General features: G+C 42.2%; 1 protein-coding gene across 7 annotated transcripts in view; it reads left to right on the top strand.

Annotated features, from left to right (window-relative positions):
- LHX9 (LIM homeobox 9) overlaps window positions 1-20611 on the top strand; it is a 57510-nt gene that overhangs the window by 26429 nt on the left and 10470 nt on the right. The window lies entirely within an intron of this gene.

Raw genomic sequence — 20611 nt, 5'->3', positions numbered from 1 at the left:
CTCATTGAATACTGCCCATTGAAGGAATCTCTTGGAACAAGTTGAGTAATTATGTAGTGCCTTAAAATAAAACATAATGGATCTAAGCTCACATAACCAATGGGACAGATGACACTCCAATGGACTTCACAAGGAGCAAATTAGCGTTGTTTACTGGTGATGTTTCAAGGCCTAATTGGCCTTTTCATCAGGGTCGTCCTGTCTCAGCTCCAGCCAGTATCTATCCATGATAGCAGAGGCTGATTTTCCACAAGGCAACCAGGTGCAGGCCTAGAGCCCAGCAGGTCCCAAGGGGCCCCATAAATATACCTTGGTCATCCAAAACTTGCCAGTGGAGCATTACCGTGTGGTGTCATGACATCACATGGACCTGCCCATACTCCGAAAATCCTTTTGATGTTCTTATGTAGGGTAAAAAATGCAATGGTTGTGTACACTCAACCACCCATTCGCATGCGAGTGTATGGGTGAAAAATCTTTCTGTGGTCGGCGACCATTGAATGATTGTGCCACCCATTTGCAAATAGAAGTCAGTCTGGCACGCCTGTGTTCAAAATGGGGATGCCAGGTGCACCCACCGGTTTTGTGGCAACGCCCAGGAAACACTCGGCGTCCCCATGCTCCAGCTCCCTGCACGCTCCCTGTCCGCACCGCTGTCTGCGAATGTCTCGGCGAGTGTATTACTCTAAGAAGGCATTTGCACTGTGGGTCTGCACATGTGTATTTCCACTGATACGCATGCGCAGACCCACAATATCGGACCCTACTGCGAATTCGGCTGTTTTCGGTCCAACCTGAATCAGGGCCTATATTAATTGAAAAACTGCTTCTTTTTTTTTAAGCCATTGTTTCTAAGCAGAGTTGACATTGAAATTTAATGCAGCACTAACGTTAAGTGTAAAGTGCAGTGTATGTTGATCAAACTTGCTTGAATTATACTTTGCCGCCAAAATATTGCTGGCTAGCTTTACTGGGATTCCTAGTCATGTATAATTAGGAGTTAGAAATAAAAAGGAGCAGGGACCTCTTACCTCATGTGCTTCTTACTTCAGCAGTCTTCTACTGCACCAAAGCACGCTGTTTGCTGCCACCTTGATACTTATGTTGCACCAATCGGCTGATGTTCCTATTATCATCTACCCTGCATTTGTCCTGTATTGTCTTCAATTGTAAGTTACCGTTTTCCAGTTTGATTATGTGTACTCTGTAACTGGGCGCTGCAGAACCCTTTTGGCACCATATAAATTAAGGATAATAATAATAATAATAATAATAATAATACTAATAAGAAATTATCTCAGTGATTTTTGTTTATGTTCATTTTTTTATTAACTTTTTGCATACAGTCTGGTTTAAATATTTAAATTATTGTAATTAAAAGTATTGTAATTGTAATTGTAAATTTTATTTAATTCAAAAATGGTCTATATTGAATGTTGAACGATGTTAATGTTCTTATTTGTGGCTCACCATTGGCTTTGCTATTAGCGCCAGGGTTGTTGAGCCTGACTAGGTGTTTGACTTAATAAAGATGAGTCTGCACTAATACTGTAGATCCTACAGCATGTTCCAGCTCCTGTGCTGTGTATATAATGTTAAATTAATTTGTTAGTTGCAAACTAGTTTTTTTTTCTATATGTGTAATGCAGAAATAGAGATATGAAATAGACACTTTGATAGAGGCACGAGAATTACAATTGACCTAGTCTGTGTAGTGTGGATTATTAGGACTAGGTCAACCACTATTGGTCAACAGACAAAATGTGGACACATGAAAAAGGTTGACTTGACATGCAATGGGCCGACACAAGCAACTGGTTGACACAGGAAAAGTTTGAGACAATTTTTCACAGTTTTGGTGGCTATGTCAGCATATGCCGACACCCCAATTAGTGTAAAGCGTCCTCTCGCATGGCTTGCTTTGCTCACTGTGCTTATGGCTCCGTACATCAGTATATTCTCCCTTTATGCCGACATGGATGGAGAGGTAAGAGCAAGTCGCTTACAAAAAGAAATCCATGGAAAACTCATGTTAAACTTTTCATGCGTCAACCATTACCATGTCAACCTTTTGCGTCAACCCTTTATCAATGTTGGCCTATTGCATGTTGACCTTTTTCACATTTCGTCCTATTGCCTGTGACCAATAGTGGTCGACCTATTGACTTTTGACATATCAACCAGATAAGGCATGTACAGCTCTCTCTATTTGTTAAGGTTATTATTTGTTTCCATTGTTAAATCACTTAATGTCTATGACAGCAGTTCCCAACTTTTTTCTTATTCTGGAAATAAGAATAATGTAAAGTTAATCATGTTTATATATGTCATCCTTAGGTTCAGTATGTGGTAAGGGACAGGATTTGCATAACATATTTGGGTACTTATGTAGTATGTGGGCGCCCGATTTTAAAATCGGGTTGGAAAAATCGCATCGAATCGCATCCGATATCGCATGCAATCTGATGCGATTTTCCATAGGATTCAATGTTAACATAGTCCTGTTCGTTTCCCCACTATCCAAGTGGGCATAGAGTTGATTTTATAAAGCGTGGCGAGTGCAGCGAGCCACCGAGCCCGAAGCGTGGCGAGCGGCCGCGGATTAGGTAAAATGTTTTCCACGTCCCCGCGCGGGGCGCGCTGCGCTCGCCACGCTTCGGGCTCGGTGGCTCGGTGGCTCGCTGCACTCGCCACGCTTTATAAAATCAACTCTATGCCCACTTGGATAGTGGGGAAATGAACAGGACCTTGTTAACATTGAATCCTATACAAAATCGCATCGAATCGCATGCGATTCGATGCGATTTTGCCGAAAATCGCGTCAAATCGCATCTGATTGTATTCCTTAAGGTAAGGCATACAATCAGAAAATCGGCAGCCCAGATACTACATAAGTACCCATATTTGTTTATGGGAAGCCATAAGCACTGGTTTTGCCTATTACATTAACCATAAATAATTTAAGTTGGTCCTAGTCCAGGACTCCTGGGCCATAAGCTCAGGACATTCCTGCAAGTGCCCTGAGACTCGTCTATGAAATGCAATAAAATAAGATAAGCATAATAAAATAACAATGATATGGAACTCATTTAGCAAAGTACATTATTTGTCTGCATCTTTGCAACCATTGGATACTTTGTCCAACTCTGACACTATCCGACTTTGTTTCTGGAGAATTGTCATCCTGTGATGCGTGATGTAGATGGATAGGACACCTCCTGTGCTAATTATTTGCTATTAATTAGAAATGACACTGGAATCCCTTGGCCAACAACCAGCACTTAATTATGCAGTAAAACCCTGGGCTCACTGATATCCTATTAACACCTTGCCTGCCGCCTGGGACTGCAAAACCACCTGTCATTTATCGCTAATTACCCTACACTGTCACCCAGTGGCGTAAGTTCGTCCCAGTTGCCCGGAGGCAAGATAAATATTGGTGCCCCCCACCACCTTATATAAATATATGCATACATGTTTGTGTGTGTAATATATATATATATATATATATATATATATATATATATATATATATATATATAAAACCAACAGTCCGAATCGGCACAACTTGACTTAAACGTAGCCAATACAGATAATGTGCCCCGGAACCAGCAATGGGGACCTTGCAGCCCCTTGTAGATATGCACTGAAAGAAAGGGCACTCAGGGACTCTCAGTCTGGTGAAAAGTCATCAGTCATAAAGCGCCAACGTTTCGGGGTCTCCCCCTTCGTCAGGACAGGTAAATGATATAACAGCAAGTGATACAGTGACAGTGAAATATAAGTACCTGAGCCCTTATATTTCACTGTCACTGTATCACTTGCTGTTATACCATTTACCTGTCCTGACTAAGGGGGAGACCCCGAAACGTTGGCGCTTTATGACTGATTAAACCAGTCCACTTTTCACCAGACTGAGAGTCCCTGAGTGCCCTTTCTTTCAGTGTATATATATATATATATATATATATTATATATATATATATATATATATATGTTGCCCATAGCAACATCCCATGTGAAATGCCCCGTGGTGTCACATAAATAAATAATTATTGTGGAATGTATTTGCTCCAGTAGAGTTTGCAACCCAGTCAGGCTACAAGCATGTTTGTGGCTTTTGTGAGAAAACCAGAATACAAATCAAGTGCTGTGTGGTTGCTCTTCTGGCCAGTTCACTATTCCTGATAATGGGCCTGATTCACACCCATTCGCTAGGCTGCCAATTTGCAGCCCAAGCTATTATCAAGGCACCAGGCATGCACAAGGATTGTATTATGCATGTGAAAGGACTCCCTGTGATGAGAGCCAGTGCTGGCTGTACACAAGGTGCGGCCGGTGTTTGGGGGTGGCACCCAGCCGTGTTTATCCAGCTTCAACTCCACAGTATCTCTCTAGCCCCCAAAATATTGATACTGCCGCCATAATGTCTATACAGCTCCCTTCTAGGTTTCCAGCCTCCACAGTATACACTTATTCCACAAGTGTTTCTCCAAACCTCAGACCCCTTCTGTCTCTCCAGCTCCAGCCCTCAGACACTTGACTTATCTGTTTTTATGTCTTCTAGCTGCTGCTCTTCCCACTGTAGCTCCTCTGTTCTGCCTTTAGAAATCAGTAGTGAGGTGTTGCCTGATGTGATGTCATCATGTTCTTTGCATTAAACATAAACGTTAATGTGCTGGAAACTGTTGGTGCAGGTCTTTAAAGCCACAGTGGATCCCCTAACTGGACCCCATACCTGCCTGCGTCCGGCTGATTACTGTAGCAGCACAGGCAGATATTAGAGATATATTTATCTGTGGGCCTCTCCGTGGCCTCTGGAGCTTTGGGGCCCAGTATAGTTGTGCCGCTAGCCCAAAGGCTGGCTGCACCTAGCCTCCTGCATTTAGTATATGCAACTGTTTCCTGGTCATGCATTTGCAGTTGTACAGATATGTCTTTACTGTAATTGGCCTACATTAGGATACCCACAACTTGCCCCATTCTGCTCAGTTTCAGACAGCCATAAGTGGCAGGATCATGCAAATCTGCATGTGTGTGTATGAATTCTGGCCATACGCACTGTGGTTTTGCTTAATATATGTTATGGTGTCTAACAAAGTAATCACTCTGCACCAGCCCCTTGACAGTAGAACATTCCTTCTGCTACAAACACGCAGCCACTCATGGCCAAGATTTACTAGCAGGTTTGCTGACATACTGGGAAATTGCTACATATTTAGTGCAATATTGCAGCATTTTCAGGCAGGGATAAACATGAGGCAAACTCTCCAGTGAAGCTCTGTGTAGAAGGTTGTGAAGCTTTGTTACAAAAAAGATTGTTGGTTACAAGAGATGAAGCAGTGTGGTTAAAGGTAGCTTTCAATAGACATCTCTGGTCACATCCAACCTATTGAATGCCAATGTACAATGGATGTTAGGTTATTTACATTAGCTGGACATTAATGAAAAGAAATGTATTTTTCTGTATGTGCTGGTGTGTGCACCATGAGAAACTGGACATGTGTGGTGCAGCAGGGCTATGACAGCCATATATAACCACACTAGGAAGGAAGACGCACGGCTTCTATTAGCAATTAGTCAAAAGTTCTATATATGATATATTATCACAAGAGACATAATTATAGTTTATAAATGGCAGGCACAAATAATTCTGTATACTCTCCATTGTCCACTGTCCATTGTCTCTGCTATCCATAGTATTACAATTATATGGTACAATACGTTTGCTTCTACAGTACTTAGGTTAGTGACTTATTTATTTCCTATATACATATACGTGTCCGTCCATACAACCATTGCCCATAACCTACTATAGTCTCAGTCAATATGATTGAACCAAAATAAAGTTAGGATCAACCAACCTAATCATAATCCATATCCTGAAATATTTTCCCAATCAGTGACCTCCAACCTGTTTTCAGCATGGTCACAGTCAGTCCCTTTTATCTCTGTCACAGTCAGTGACTTCTATCTCTGTCGCAGTCAGTCCCTTCTATCTCTGTCACAGTTAGTGCCTTCTATCTCTGTCGCAGTCATTCCCTTCTATCTCTGTCACAGTTAGTGCCTTCTATCTCTGTCGCAGTCATTCCCTTCTATCTCTGTCACAGTCAGTGACTTCTATCTCTGTCGCATTCAGTCTTTTCTATCTCTGTCACAGTTAGTCCCTTCTATCTCTGTCACAGTTAGTTCTTGCATTTCTTTAACAAACAGTGCTCTCCAGCCTTGTTATAGTCATTGCTCTCCAGTCGTAATCACAGACAGTGCCCTGCACTCTTGTCAAAGTCACTGCCATCCACACATGTCACAGTCAGTGTCCTAGAGCCCTGTCACAGTAAGTGTCCTCCTTACACAGTGCCCCAGCCCTGTAACAATAAATGCCCTCCAGCCCTGTCACAGTTTTAGAGCCCTGTTGCAGTGAGTGCCCCATTCATGTCATAGTGTTTTAGAGCCCACAATCAGTGCTATCCATCCCTGTCCCAGTCAGTGTCCTCCCTCCCCATTACAGCTGGTGCCCTATAGCCATTTCACAGCCTGTGCTTTCCAGCCCTGCCACTGTGCTCTCTCCCCCTGTCACAGACAGTGCCCTCAACCCCCATTACATTCTGTGCACTCTAGCCCTGTTTCCCATCTGTGCTCCCCACCTTTGTCATAGTCACTGCTCTCCAACACTGTCGCTAAATGTCCTTCTGCCCCATTGCATTCAATACCCCCAAACCACATTGTTGTCAATGTTCAGCAGCAATTCCACATTCAGTGCCTTCCAGCCTCGTCATAGTCATTGTCTTTCAACCATGTCATAGTCAGCGCCTTCCAGTCTTGTCACAGTCCCTGCTGTCCAGCCATGTCATTAGCAATGCTCTCCAACACAAGCACAGTTATTGGACTCCAACCTCATTATTGTTAGTGCCCTTGAGACCCATTAGTCAGTGCCCTCCAGCCCCATTGCTGCCATTGCCCAACAGTCATAGTCAAGGACATAACTACCATAGGTGGAGGGTGTGCAGATTCTATGGGGCCCAGAATTGTGTAGTACAAGGGCACCTTTACAAACTTTTGCTATGGGGCCTCCAAATATCTAGTTATGCACCTGGTTCTAGCCATTGATTTACAGTACTGTCACAGTCATTGACCTTTAACCAGGACACAGTCAGCGACTTCGAGCCGTGTCAAAGTCAGTGTCCTCCTACCAGTTAGTGACCTCAAGCCCTGTCATTGTGTCCAACCCAGACACAGTCAGTGACCTCCAGCCCCATCACAGTCAGTGCCCTAAAACCATTATAGTAATTTCTTTCCAACCCTGTCACAGTCAGTGCCCTACAACAGTTACAGTCATTGCCGTTCACATCAGTTTGTGACAGTCACACTTTCCTTCTCCTAAACTTGAGGCATTTAACCTGTGAGTTCCAGTACTGTTGACTAATAGAAAAAATATAATTTCTGCTTAATACTATTTGCAAAAGTACATACAGTATGTATTAATACATTTGTTGTTTTCACTTATAAAGTTTGTTTCTCAAATATTGAAAATTATCCAGTATGATAAATCCAGTATGAACCAATATTTGTATAAATTGTATATGGATTTTATTTCCAATCAAATTAGTTCTTAAATATTTTCTTTTATATTTAAACTTTGTGTAGTGTTGATCTAGCTGTGATATTTGTGCTGTCTATTTTGAATGACATTGTATAGTTATAAATGTACTGTAACATGACTGATCTTTTAAATGCTGGTCATTTACTTTCAAACTAGTTTTAGGGGCAGATTTATTAAGCTTGGAGAAGAGATAAACTGGAGATAAAGCGGAGAAAAGGTAAAAGGAGATAAAGCACCAGCCAATCAACTCCCAACTGTCTTTTTCAAACACAGCTGATTGGCTGGTGCTTTATCTCCTTTTACCTTTTCTTCGCTTTATCTCCAGTTTATCTCTTCTCCAAGCTTAATAAATCTGGCTCTTAATGCCTAAATACTAGAGTCTTCCATTAGATATTATTTTAGACTGAAGCATTATATTTGCCAACACAATGTGATCAGAGCTGGCTGCCAGCCATCCCTGACCAATTTGGGGTCCTATGCCATATTTTACCTGGTGCCCAAGTTCTTATAAACATGCCACAAACTGATGTCCCCATCTGTTCTCAGTCGCAGCTGGTAATGGTGTTGTCAAGCTGCTGAGAGAGGTCTCATGATCCACTGGCTGCTCCTCCCTCAGTCTCCTCACTGGTGCTGGTATGGTGAGGAGGCACATAAAGAAGTCACCAGCAGATGTGCCCTCTCCCAGCTGATGTATGTCTTATGCAGTATCACGATAAGCACTGACTGTACTGACACTGCTGATAGATAACATCTGCTGGCAGCTACTGTCACTGTGTGCTAGGCAATGTGCGAGTGGTAAGCCATGCCATGATGTGGATGTCAAAGGACTGTTGGAGCACTGCCAGGGAACCAGGTGAGTATGTTAAAAAAAAAAATCTGAAATCCGGAATGATCCCTTATGCTTATGATCCCGAGCATTTCGGATAAGGGATACTCAACCTGTACTTTATCTCTGTCCAGTTCATTACTCTCCAAAGAATTCCCTACATGATGTGTCCTGGATCATGGCTGCGACACTGGGCAATGCACATATTTGTCATACAGGTTGAGTATCCCTTATCCGAAATGCTCAAGACCCCAAGCATTTTGGATATGGGATTTTTCCGGATTTTGGAATATTTTTTTCCATACTTATCTGGCCCTTTGGTGGGGCCCAATGGTCCCACGATGTTCACGGTGTCCCCCGGCGTCCATGGCCGCCTTCAGGATCCTCTTCATCGGCATCTCCGGTCCCAGGGGAGCATTGTGCAGACACACCGATGACACATCAGTGTGCCCGCGCACTCGTTCAATGCAACCCTGGGACCGAAGATGCTGCTGAAAAAGATCCTGCAGGCGGCTGTGGACATCGGGGTAAGTATGAAAAAAAGCGGTGGTGGGAACCCCAACCCCCCTCAAAAAAATACATGGTTAAGAGAGACCCAGATTTTTGGAATACACAGATAAAGGAGACCCGACCTGTATAAAATAGCTGCAACAACATAACTTTTCCTGCGCACCTCTGCATGGTGAGAGGAAAGCTTGTGATGTTGCTAGACTCAACCTGCAAGTTTGGAAGAAGGATTAGATAAGGAATTACAGGCTATGTAGGGTTAGGACAGAAGCCTAAATATGCCTGTTTACAGACTCATTATGTATACCATGTATAGGCTGCTGCTAGTGCACCCATAATGATGATAGTAAACCAAGCTTACGTAGTACTCAACACACAAGTGATTATACACTATGATTTCTGTTCCCCAAATGTGGGAGCCCTTATGGACGATTTACGTTCAGCTGAGCATCAGGTGCTTTGAGAGCCAAAAGTACAGCACCGCATGTTAATCCAGCATATTAGGACTTTACTATACTATACTTTTTGATAATCCAGTTCCAATTGCTAAAAAAAACAAACAGAAAAAGAAGCAGGAAAAGTTAGAACCATTATCGCTGACTTATGTTTATAGAAATATTGATGAATTCCTGAGTTTTGTCTTATTGCAGCAATGACTGCTTCACTCTGTGATTGTATAACAAGTTCAATTCTACAAGTTTCATCTAAATCTATCATCCGACCTATTCACCATGGGAACGCAGGTGGGCCGATGCCTGCTTGGAGCGGGTGGCTGACGTCACAGTACATCAGCGCCTACTCTGTCTTCGGTAATTTGTGGAGGAAATACAAGTCAGTTCAGACTAACGTTTATTTCCAAAGGCAGGATAAACCATTTGGTGCTGGTCGGCGACCATCAAATGAGTTCTCCTGCCAGCGGCCCCATGCAGGAGATGTGTTAGTGAATACATCCCCTCGCATGCTAGCATTGCATGCAATACCCCGGCAAGTGACCTGGCAGCTCCCCGGCTGCTGGATCACATGCGATATATATAGAATTGTAAGCTTGCGAGCAGGGCCCTCCTACCTTTTGACTGTCTGTAAATACCCTGTTTTTTGTATCACTGTCTCCTTTTGTAAAGCGCAACGGAATATGCTGCGCTATATAAGAAATTGTTAATAAATAAAATAAATATGCGGTCGTTTTGCATACGATACATTGCATGTGATCACAGCAAGGGCTGCGGGTCCTATAAAGCCATAGTGCAGTACTTGTGATCTAGGGGCTCCGATTGATGCATATGGTACCGTGCATGGGATTGGTGGTACAACACATGCAATTTGACACTTAACATCCGATTTATCGACCAGATATGTCGAAATCAGATGAATTCGCCCAATATCGCACTACTGTATGGGAATCTTAAGTGTTCTATGTTACTAATACTGCAGTACTGTATTCAAGATCTGCTAGGTCAAGAATTCTTTCTAAATGGATTTCTCTCTAGAAATATGAGCCAGCTATATATAATACATGTGACAGTGACAGATTTGGATTAATGCCATATGTATAAATTTGTATTAATGCCATATTTGATAATATTCACTACAAAACAAGTGCCATATTTTTTTTCTGGAAAGTATCCAACATTATAATATTCGCATACTGTATTCAGTATGTGAATTACCGTATTAATTCAGTAATTGGTTTTCATAGGGAGCAGGCTGAGTTGTAATTAAAGTGTGTCTTACATAGTTCTTTTAATAACATTCTCCCTTCTTTCCAGCATTGTCATACATTATCTTGCAAATTATAACTAACAATAAGTATATATATCTATACATATATGTCTGGATACTAACTTATTGTAAACACAGTGTACAGTATTATAGTTATAGTGTAATTAGATGTTTTCAGTCCTCTGATTAGTATAATAAATAGGAAGTTTCAGACCACAGTGATGCAGTGCCCTCTAATGGCGTATTGGGTGCGTTTTGTTATCTACTAATATTGTTCTCTCAGTTTAATTTTAAATGGTCTATTCAAGACAGCAGAAGTAGGGAGGGGATATGTCTGGATCTTTGTGCACACAGAAATGAATAAGGTCAGAATTGTATGAAAATGTCAATTACACACAATAGTCTTCTCAGGGGCTATTGAAACAAATACATAGCAGATACAAATATAGCAGATTCACACTAGAAAACTATCACACATCTTTCATTTGTTGGCCTGGACAGGATATCTTGCAACTTTTACTAAATGTATTACTTTTTTGCTATCTACTTGTAGCCGTGCACTTAATCGTCTAAGCTGTTTTGTTCCTGTTATCTTGGTATATGGCACAAAGCTGCTCTCGTCTTACAGTAATATCTAATACAGAGAGCAGCTGTGTCTCATCAACTTGTCCTGCTTACATAAAGATGTGTATTAAGGTAACAGTGTAACCACAATACATTTTTCAAATGATTTCTTGCCTTGGTATTATATGGTCAATAGGACACTTGCCAACTGTGATAGAAGTGAACCCACCCTGAGCAAATAAAATTGGCACTGCAAAAAATATTTTTTCATGGATTTAAGGGGCATACTTAGATATTATTAGGTCACATAGCAAAAGTTTGTAAGGGCCCCCTATTTAGCAACTGATGGTGATACATGTATGTAAAACATATTATTTAGACAGTAAAGATGGGCCCCTTCAGCTCTGGGCCCCATAGGAGCTGCACCCCTTGCACCTATGGTAGTAACGATCTTGATACCCATAAACTAATACTCTAATAATTCCTTACTGTATGCCATCTGAGGAGATTCGCATGTATATATTTTAAATATAAAACTGCAAATGGTGTTAATACACATTTATATCTGCAGGAAACCCCATTAACAATTTAATAATTAGATTTTATGTATAGTTTTAGTAGCTCTGATTACCTACCACAAAGCTCACCTCACTTGTATGTTAGTTTTTATCATTTAAATGGCACAATTCAATATGCAAAATAAGTAATGACATCCAAACTGACCAATCATAAAGTCGGAGTGTCCTGTCTATGGTATAGTGCATGGTATAGTAAGAGGTGAATGGGTTCCACATGTAGCTGCCACTGGAGGGCACAGTTCTCTAAGGCACATTAGTAGTGTGATCAGAGTGGAATAAGGGCAGCCTAGCACTTTCAGCATACAGTGAAGCAAGTACCTTCCTTTCTTCATGGAAAATTGTCTCCTCTGCGATGTGGCTACATACCATGTCATGACTTTGGGGAGGGGGGATTTATTATACTTGGAGAGAGATCAAGCAGAGAGAGATAATGTATCAGCTCCTGTCATTTTTAAAACATAGCCTGTTAAAACACAGGGTCTGTTAGTACTTTATCTCTCTTCACAGTATCAGTATATCTTCATGCTTTGATACATCTCCCCCTTAATGAGGACTGTGGGCCTGATTCAGCAAGGCTTGCTAAGCAGTGAATTACCACCCCTCCCACCACCACCGAACGCCCTCAGTACCATGCGTGGGGATGTGCGCGAACCCATCCCCTTGTATGCAGCCTAAGGGGAGAGGATTCTCCCACCATCGCTTGGTTTTTCTACAGCCTTCGGAAATAAAAGTCAGTCTAAGACGGGGCGGGCGTTGATGTCATGTGACATCAGCTGCCTGCCCTGAGCAGGCATTGGCCCGCCTGTGTTCCCAGTGGGGTGTCCAATGCCTTTCATGGGGACACCCATAAAATGCTGGTCATTCACCTGCTGCAGGCCGGTGTCTGCACCCGCACGCCCCCTCCCTTCCCTCCCCGTCCTCGCACAGAGGTCTGTACAAGCGCAAATACGCACATACCTATGTGCAGACCCGAATTTGGCCCATCCGATCAGTAATGAATCACCCCTGTAGACAAAAAAATATCTGCTTGTGAATGTAGGAGCTACGGGGGGGATTGTCTTCCATGCTGAACATGAGGTAGGTGGAGGAATGCTTCCAGGAGAAAATAATAGTTAACAGGCTATGGAGTCTATGCACTAAGCTTTGGAAAGAGATAAAGTATAAACCAACCAGCTCCTGTCATTTTTCAACCAGCCTGTAATATAGCAGTTAGGAGCTTATTAGCTGGTACTTTATTTCTGTCCACTATATCTCCCTCCAAGGCTAAGTACATGTATACTTATATTTAAATATTAAGCGGTCTAACTGTGTAGGCAATGCATGTGCATCAAGTTTGGAGTACAGAATTTCTAGTAAGTTTGTGAGTTCTTCAGAATTGTCTAAATTCAACCTAGCCTTTGCAGTACATTCATCCATTTACCGCCAGGATTGTACTGCATTCCCCAGGTAGGCCCTCCTAATCCGACACTGCTTACTGCATTTATACTAATCACATATCAGCGGCGTAACTATAGCACCGCAGCCCCCGCCACCGCGGGGGGGGGGGGGGGGGGGCGATGTGCATGTGGGGGCGCCGGGGGCTGCGGTGCTATAGTAAAACCCCCCCTCAATCCCCCGCAGACTTACCTATAGCGCTGGTCCCGGCGGCTCCGTTCTTCTGCTGAGGACCACCAGAAAATGGCCGCCCCCATATAGCACACAGTTCTCTGAAACTGTCTGCTGTATGGGGGCAGCCATTTTCTGGTGGTCCTCAGCAGAAGAACGGAGCCGCCGGGACCATCGCTATTGGTAATTCTGCGGGGGATTGAGGGGGGGTTTGCATGGGCGGCGGGGCGGCGGGGTAGGGGTGCTCGGCGGGGCGACGGGGTAGGGGTGCTCGGCGGGGCGGCGACGGGGGGGCGCCCAAAACGTAGCTACGCCACTGTCACATATGTACTAACATATTCGATTAGTATTGAAGGGACAGCTCTCCCGATAAGAGCTGTCCTATGCTATTCCTGCACTTCTGGGTTTTAGCCTAGGAGCCTCTCATGCTCAGAGAGTAGCCTTGGATGCGAAGGGTGCTGGAAGAGATCTGATTGGATCCCTGTACAGTACAATGCAGAAAGAACCCATAGTCTTATATAGGGTAATGCCAGCAATGGCTGGTGTTACCCTCCACACAATGAAACATCAGGCATCAGCGGCAGCCTAAGCCCTATTTTATTTTAGTACAGCCTCTCCTAAATGTTTGGAACTGAAGCTAAGTGATAAAAGTAGATACAGTTAAACCAATAAATCCAATAAGGAACAAAAGGTTATACTTTTTTTTCCGCTAATTTATAAATAAATATATAGTTTTTGTTAGAAAGAGTGTATAAACCTATGCTATCAGTAACTGGTTTGAAACCCTTGGACAGCAATGATTTAAATAAAACATGTATGGTAATTGTTGATTAGTTCCAGACATCAGCTTGAAAGAAACGTGTCCAATCCTCCTTAAGATACTACTTCATCATGGATGTTGGGGCCTGATTCTGGTTCACTCGACATACATATAAAGCAAATACTTCCTCTAATGGACAAAACCATGTCCACTGCAGGGGAGGGGCGGAGCAGATGTAACATGTGCAGGGAGAGTTAGATTTGGGTGTTATTTTGTTTCTGTACTTTTGCTTTATTTTTACACTGCAATATTGATATGAGTTTGAAGTACAAACATTGCCCCCCCCCCCCCCCCCCGTAGTGCACATGGTTTTGTCCATTAGAGAGATAATTTGCTTTTGCGAGTGAACCAGAATCAGGCCCTTGGTGTGTTTTTTTCCATGTAAGCCCTCTTCAGGTCATGCCCCTGACAATTTTACTAGATTAAAGGTCTTGACTTAGCTATTACTACATTTCCAACATTCTTCTGCCTCCACCATTTTTTTGTAGACTGGCTTGTGTGTTTGGCATCATTGTTTTACAACAAGAACCACCTTTGGATGAATACCATGACATTTTCCTGTACAATGCTGGTCCAATACAAAATCCATATGTTAATCAATGATTGCAAGGCATCCTGGTCCTGTGGCAGCAAATCAGACCTAAACCATGACATTGTAACCACTATGTTTCTTGGATGGCATGACTTTGGTGAAATAAAACATAATGGGGCAGATGTATTAAGCCTGGAGGAGATAGAGTGGAGAGAAAGTGACAGTAGATAAAGCGCCAGCCAATTAACTGTGTTTGAAAAGGACAGTTGGGAGTTGATTGGCTGGTGCATTATCTCCTACCACTTTATCTCTTCGCCAGACTTAATACATCTGCCCCAATGTTCCTTAGACAATCTAAACAAGTTCTAATTGAGATTCATTGTCCTTCCGTACAGTAAATATGAAGCAACGTTTTTCTTGGAGAGTATTGGCTTCCTCCTTACTTTCCTCCCATACTCACTATTTATGCCCAGTGCCTGCCTAATGGTGGAATAATGAACACTGACATTAGGCAGTACAAGAGATGTCTGCAGATCTTTTGATGTTACCCTGTGGTTCTGTGAAATCTTCTGCTGTATTGTATGCCTCTTGGAAATATTTTTGTTGTATAACCAATCCTGAGGAGAGTGATAATAATTTTGAATATTTATTAAAGCTTGGAGAAAGAGTTATATTAGAGAAAGAATAAGTACTAGCCAATCAGCGCCTGTCATTTCACAAAAGAATAATATCAAGATATCAGTTGGGGCACTTGGTCAAGGGTTGGTTTGTCAAGCAGCAGCTACAAAGAATGGGTAGTCACTCCCAATCACAAAAACAGTCATCAATAGGATAGAATAACTATTGGAGAGGTGCGCTCTGCAACCATCTCCTTTAAGTGGCAGCAACTTCAGCACGAAGGCTGTTTGTCCTCTTGCACTCCCCGTCCCTGTGCACCTTGTCAGTTAGACACTGCGCACATTGGCTGTGTGGCAACTGTGTGAGGAGATGCACGCGCTGTGCAGCCTTGGCAGTGTGACAGGGGGAGAGCTGACAGCGCACCCTGTGAGTAAAGGGAATCCCACGTCGTGACTCTGTGACAGTAAGGGAGGATTGCGCCATTACAAGCACAGCGCTTCCTGAGATTCCAGCAGCTATACCCGTCAGGGGAGCTGTCAATCATCACCTTGGAATTGCTATGTAGCACCACAGCGCTAGCTAGCACAGGCTATAAGCCTCACAGCATATAAACAGCACAGGCTTTAAGCCTCACAGACTCCAGCTACAAGTCTGCCTTCTGTGCAGACTTCTTCACTTTTCTTTGTAAGCTCTTTTGTTAGGGCGGCATCCCTATACCAGAGGGCAGCATTCTGTACCACACAGCACACGTGCCCCTAGCGCTCAAGAAAACCCCAATTGCTTACTGCAAGCTACAGGAATGATAAGTCACAACAAAAAAGCAAAAAGTCCAGCGCTAAATAATTCTGGCGACCCTTAATTTAAAAATTTACAATAATTATCTAATCATATACTTGGGTATTCCAAATAATGCTGCTGTTTTGTGTAGGGCAGCTCAAAAAGCCCTAATTTAGGTAAAAAAAACAGTAGAAAAAACAAAACTGCGCAAGATGGGAATACTATTATAACAATAAAATTTATTAGCGTAATAAAAACAATTTTAATAATAAGCTATAAAGTTAATTTGTGGCCACAATCATAAAAAACATACAGCAAGACAACCTGATAAGAAATAATAAAAAGTCATTTCAACATTCACTAAGGCAGATAATTTAGTACAATTTGTACCCAGCCATCAGTACAAAAATAAATAGCCTATGGATTAGTAGCATAAGTTAATTTGTTAGTTAGTTTTAATGCTCAAGATGTTTCCATGCTATTTTGTATAGTCACAACGGTGACAGATTTATCCTTGTGTAGTTTACTAGGATTAGTGGGTTATGGCAGGTTTGTGTTTCCTCAGAAAGAATTTTAGGGTAGTGTCTAGTGGTACTACTAGGCATTTTAGCTGCAATCAACAATGGTTCAATTCATTAACACCATGAGTTCAATGTCTTTACTGCATCACAAGTTGGGACAATCACAATACTTTTAAGAATTAGAGCAGAAAAAGTTGTTTCAGACATCCAAGAGGTGTTGTTTGTGACAGATTTGGGAAGTAACCTCATCACTGTCAGCGTATTGAAGGAAAAAGGTTATAGAGTCCAATTTGAAGATGGTGCATAATAAAAGAGGGACTGTAATTGCTCCAGCAACCCAATGCAACCAACTGTATGACCTGGACACAGAGAAGTGTTCAGCTATGACGGCCTCTGATGAAGACAAATCAATGGAGCTGTGGCACAAACATTTAGGTCATCTGGGATATGACAACATCCAAAATCTGATGAAGGAAAGGTGACAGGCATCACCGTGAGCAACGCTGAAGGACCTGTGTGTGAAAGCTGCATAAAAGGCAAGCAAACTCGCAACCAATTTCCCAAGACAGTCATTAGAGCAGAGACACCATTAGCTCTAGTGCACACCGACATGTGTGGTCCAATGGAAGAGGAAACGATTAGTGGCTACAGATACTTTATGACTCTTATCGATGATGCCACAAGAATGACACATGTGTACTTCATTAAAGAAAAAAGTGAAGTAGTCAGAAAAATTGTAGAATACAATACCTTAGTGTATACTCAGATGGGTCTGAAGTTAAAGATCCTAAAATCTGACAAAGGTGGAGAGTACGACAGCAAAGTATTAGCCAAATTCCTTAAAAAATGTGGCACAAAGCAACTAATAATTACCTACACACGGAACAGAATGGCGTGAGTGAGAGAGCAAACTGCACAACTGTTGAAGGAGCACGAATATTGTTAAGTGATGCTGGCCTGGAGAAAAGATTTGGGGCAGAAGCAGTATCTATTGCAGTTTACCTGAAGAATCGAGCATCTACAGTAGCTGTTAAAGGTAAAAAGCCTGGTCCAGGAAAAAGCCCATTGTCAGTCATCTTCGTGTCTTCAGAAGTAAAGCTTTTGGCCATATACAGAAAGACAAAAGAAGGAAACTAGATCCAAAATCCATACAATGCATAGTGCTCGGCTATTGCAAAGAAAGTAAAGGATACAGACTATAGGATACAGAAAACAAGCATCTTCTGTGTCCAGAGATGTGGTGTTCCAAGAAATAGCGCCACTAACAAAAGCAGTGGAGCAAGAAGATAATGTATTGGTGGATGCACAGGCAACAGAAATCGTGTCTGAAACAGAGAATGTCAGAGTGGAAAGCAAATCGGCAAACAGGGTTTCCATGAGGAAAGGAGATATAGCGAGGAGTATGCAAATATAACTTACTGTGAACCACAAAACATCCAAAAAGAAAAATCAAGCAGTGATTGGACTGGAGTGGAAGTCAGCAATAAATACAGAGCTGTATCTAAGGAGATATAGTGAGGAGTATGCAAATATGGGGCAGTACGGATGGTGTAATGGTTAGCATTACTGCATCACAGCACTGAGGTCTTGGGTTTAATACCCACCATGGCCCAAACTGTGCAGAGTTTGTATATTCTCCCCGTACTTGCGTGGGTTTCCACCGGGTACTCCGGTTTCCTCCCACAATCCAAAAAATATACTGGTAGGTTAATTGGCTCCCAAAAAATTAACCCTAGTATGTCTGTGTGTGCATGTACATGTGTTAGGGAATATAGATTGTAAGCTCCACTGGTGCAGGGACTGATGTGAATGTTCAAATATTCTCTGTAAAGTGCTGCGGAATCTGTGTGCGCTATATAAGAAACTGCTAATAAATAATAAAATAAATAAATATAACTTAGTGTGAACCTCAAAACATCCAAAAAGAAAAGTCAAGCAGTGATTGGACTGGAGTGGAAGTCAGCAATAGATACAGAGCTGTCAGCACTGAGTGAACTTGTACATGGACTATAGGCCAAGTCACCGTAAAATGATTAAGAACAAGTGGGTCTTCTGCAGGAAGTTTAATTCAGATGGGACAATTGCCCATTACAAAGCTTGCCATGTTGCCAAGGGATGTACCCAAAGTTCAGAAATCGATTTGGGAGAAATGTATTCACCAGTCGAAAGATACAGCACCCTGAGATTTGAGATTGCCACTCCACATAATCTACTGCTATACCAGTCCGACTTGGACTCTACATTCCAAAATGGAGAATTGATGGAAGAAGTTTATACAAAACCAGTGAAACCTCCCATTGACAAAAGTACAGAAATGGCCGAAGACATGTCACTAGATATCCAGGGGGAGATAGAGGAAATGCAAGACTTCTAGTTTATAGTTTGATCTACGCAAGTATTGAGACTCGTCCCGACATCGCACATGAAGTGAGTCGGGCAAGCCAGTTCGTGATAGATCCTGGGAGACAACAGTGGATTACAAGTGAAGAAAACATTGCCGAAATGTTGATAAACAGACTGTCGACATACTTTCTTAAAGACCGTGGACTTGAATGTGTTTAATGTTGATTTGTTTTCACTGTTTGCTTCTCCTAACCTATGTTTTTCAGTTACAGGTATGGGGCAGTACAGATGGTGTAATGGTTAGCATTACTACCTCTCAGCACTAATGTCATGGGTTTGATTCCCACTATGGCCCTAACTGTACGGAGTTTGTATATTCTCCCCGTACTTGCGTGGATTTCCTCTTGGTACTCCGGTTTCCTCCCACAATCCAAAAATATACTGGTAGTTTAATTGTCTCACAACAAATTAACCCTTGACTGTCTGTGTGTGCATGTACATGTGGTAGGGAATATAGATTGTAAGCTCCACTGGGGCAGGGGCTGATGTGAATGTTCAAATATTCTCTGTAAAGCGCTGCGGAATATGTGTGCGCTATATAAGAAACTGTTAATAATTAAATAAATACATCTGTGATTATATTCAAATGTCATGTTATTATATATTTAACTGGAGACAGTCTTGAGTGAAGGGAGGTGTTGGAGATGTGCGTTCTGCAACCATCTCCTTTAAGTGGCAGCAGCTTCAGACAGAAGGCTGTTTGTCCCCTTGCGCTCCCTGTCCCTGCACATGCCTTGTCAGTTAGATGCAGTGGCTGTGTGCCAAACTGTGTGAGGAGATCCATGTGCTGTGCAGCCTTGGCAGTGTGGCAGGGGGAAAGTTAACCCTTTCATGCTTGTTAACTCTGTGCTCATTACTACAATGTTGGGTACCCACTGAATTTTCAGCTTGTTTTGATATATTCTGCTTCCTCTTATTGTCCTGAGATGGCTAGTGGAGGTGGTTATCCTCCTAGTAGATGCAGGTAGGCACAGATTGCAACTTGCAGGTAGGCACCTATTGCAATCTCCAATTGGCCATGGTCTAACTTGAATTGAGTCCTGTTGGAGAAAGAGCAATATATAAATAAATCCATGTAAAATAGAATGAACCCTATGTAAAAAGAGCTATAATAATAGTTATGTCAAACAAGTAAGTCTGAATTTGGTTAGACATTTACTTTAAAAGCAAAATAATTTTGTATGAGTGCAATAAATAGTTTACCATTTGCCATTTAGATTTATTTAAACTTATGTTCTTCTGCAGTATTCATCTTAAAGTTGGGTATACTATATATTTTAGTCCAGAGTTTCCTGAACTTTGTCCTCAAAGCACACAAACAATCCAGGTTTTTGTGATATCCACGCTTTAGCTCACATGGTTAAAGCAAAATAACTGAGGTCATAATTAATACCGCTTTCCGGTTGCAACCTGAGTCCGACCCAGGTTTATGACCCCGGGTTCTTTTCACACTGAACCCGGGTCACCCATTATAAAAACAGCGTTCTGTGTTTGACACTTCTTTGAACTCAAGTTGAAATTCCAGTTTTATGAGTGCTAGG

Source organism: Crinia signifera, chromosome 8 (assembly GCF_055691185.1).
Source record: "Crinia signifera chromosome 8, ASM5569118v1, whole genome shotgun sequence".
NCBI classification, from domain to species: Eukaryota; Metazoa; Chordata; class Amphibia; order Anura; family Myobatrachidae; genus Crinia; species Crinia signifera.
This window is presented reverse-complemented; position numbering and strand designations above follow the sequence as displayed.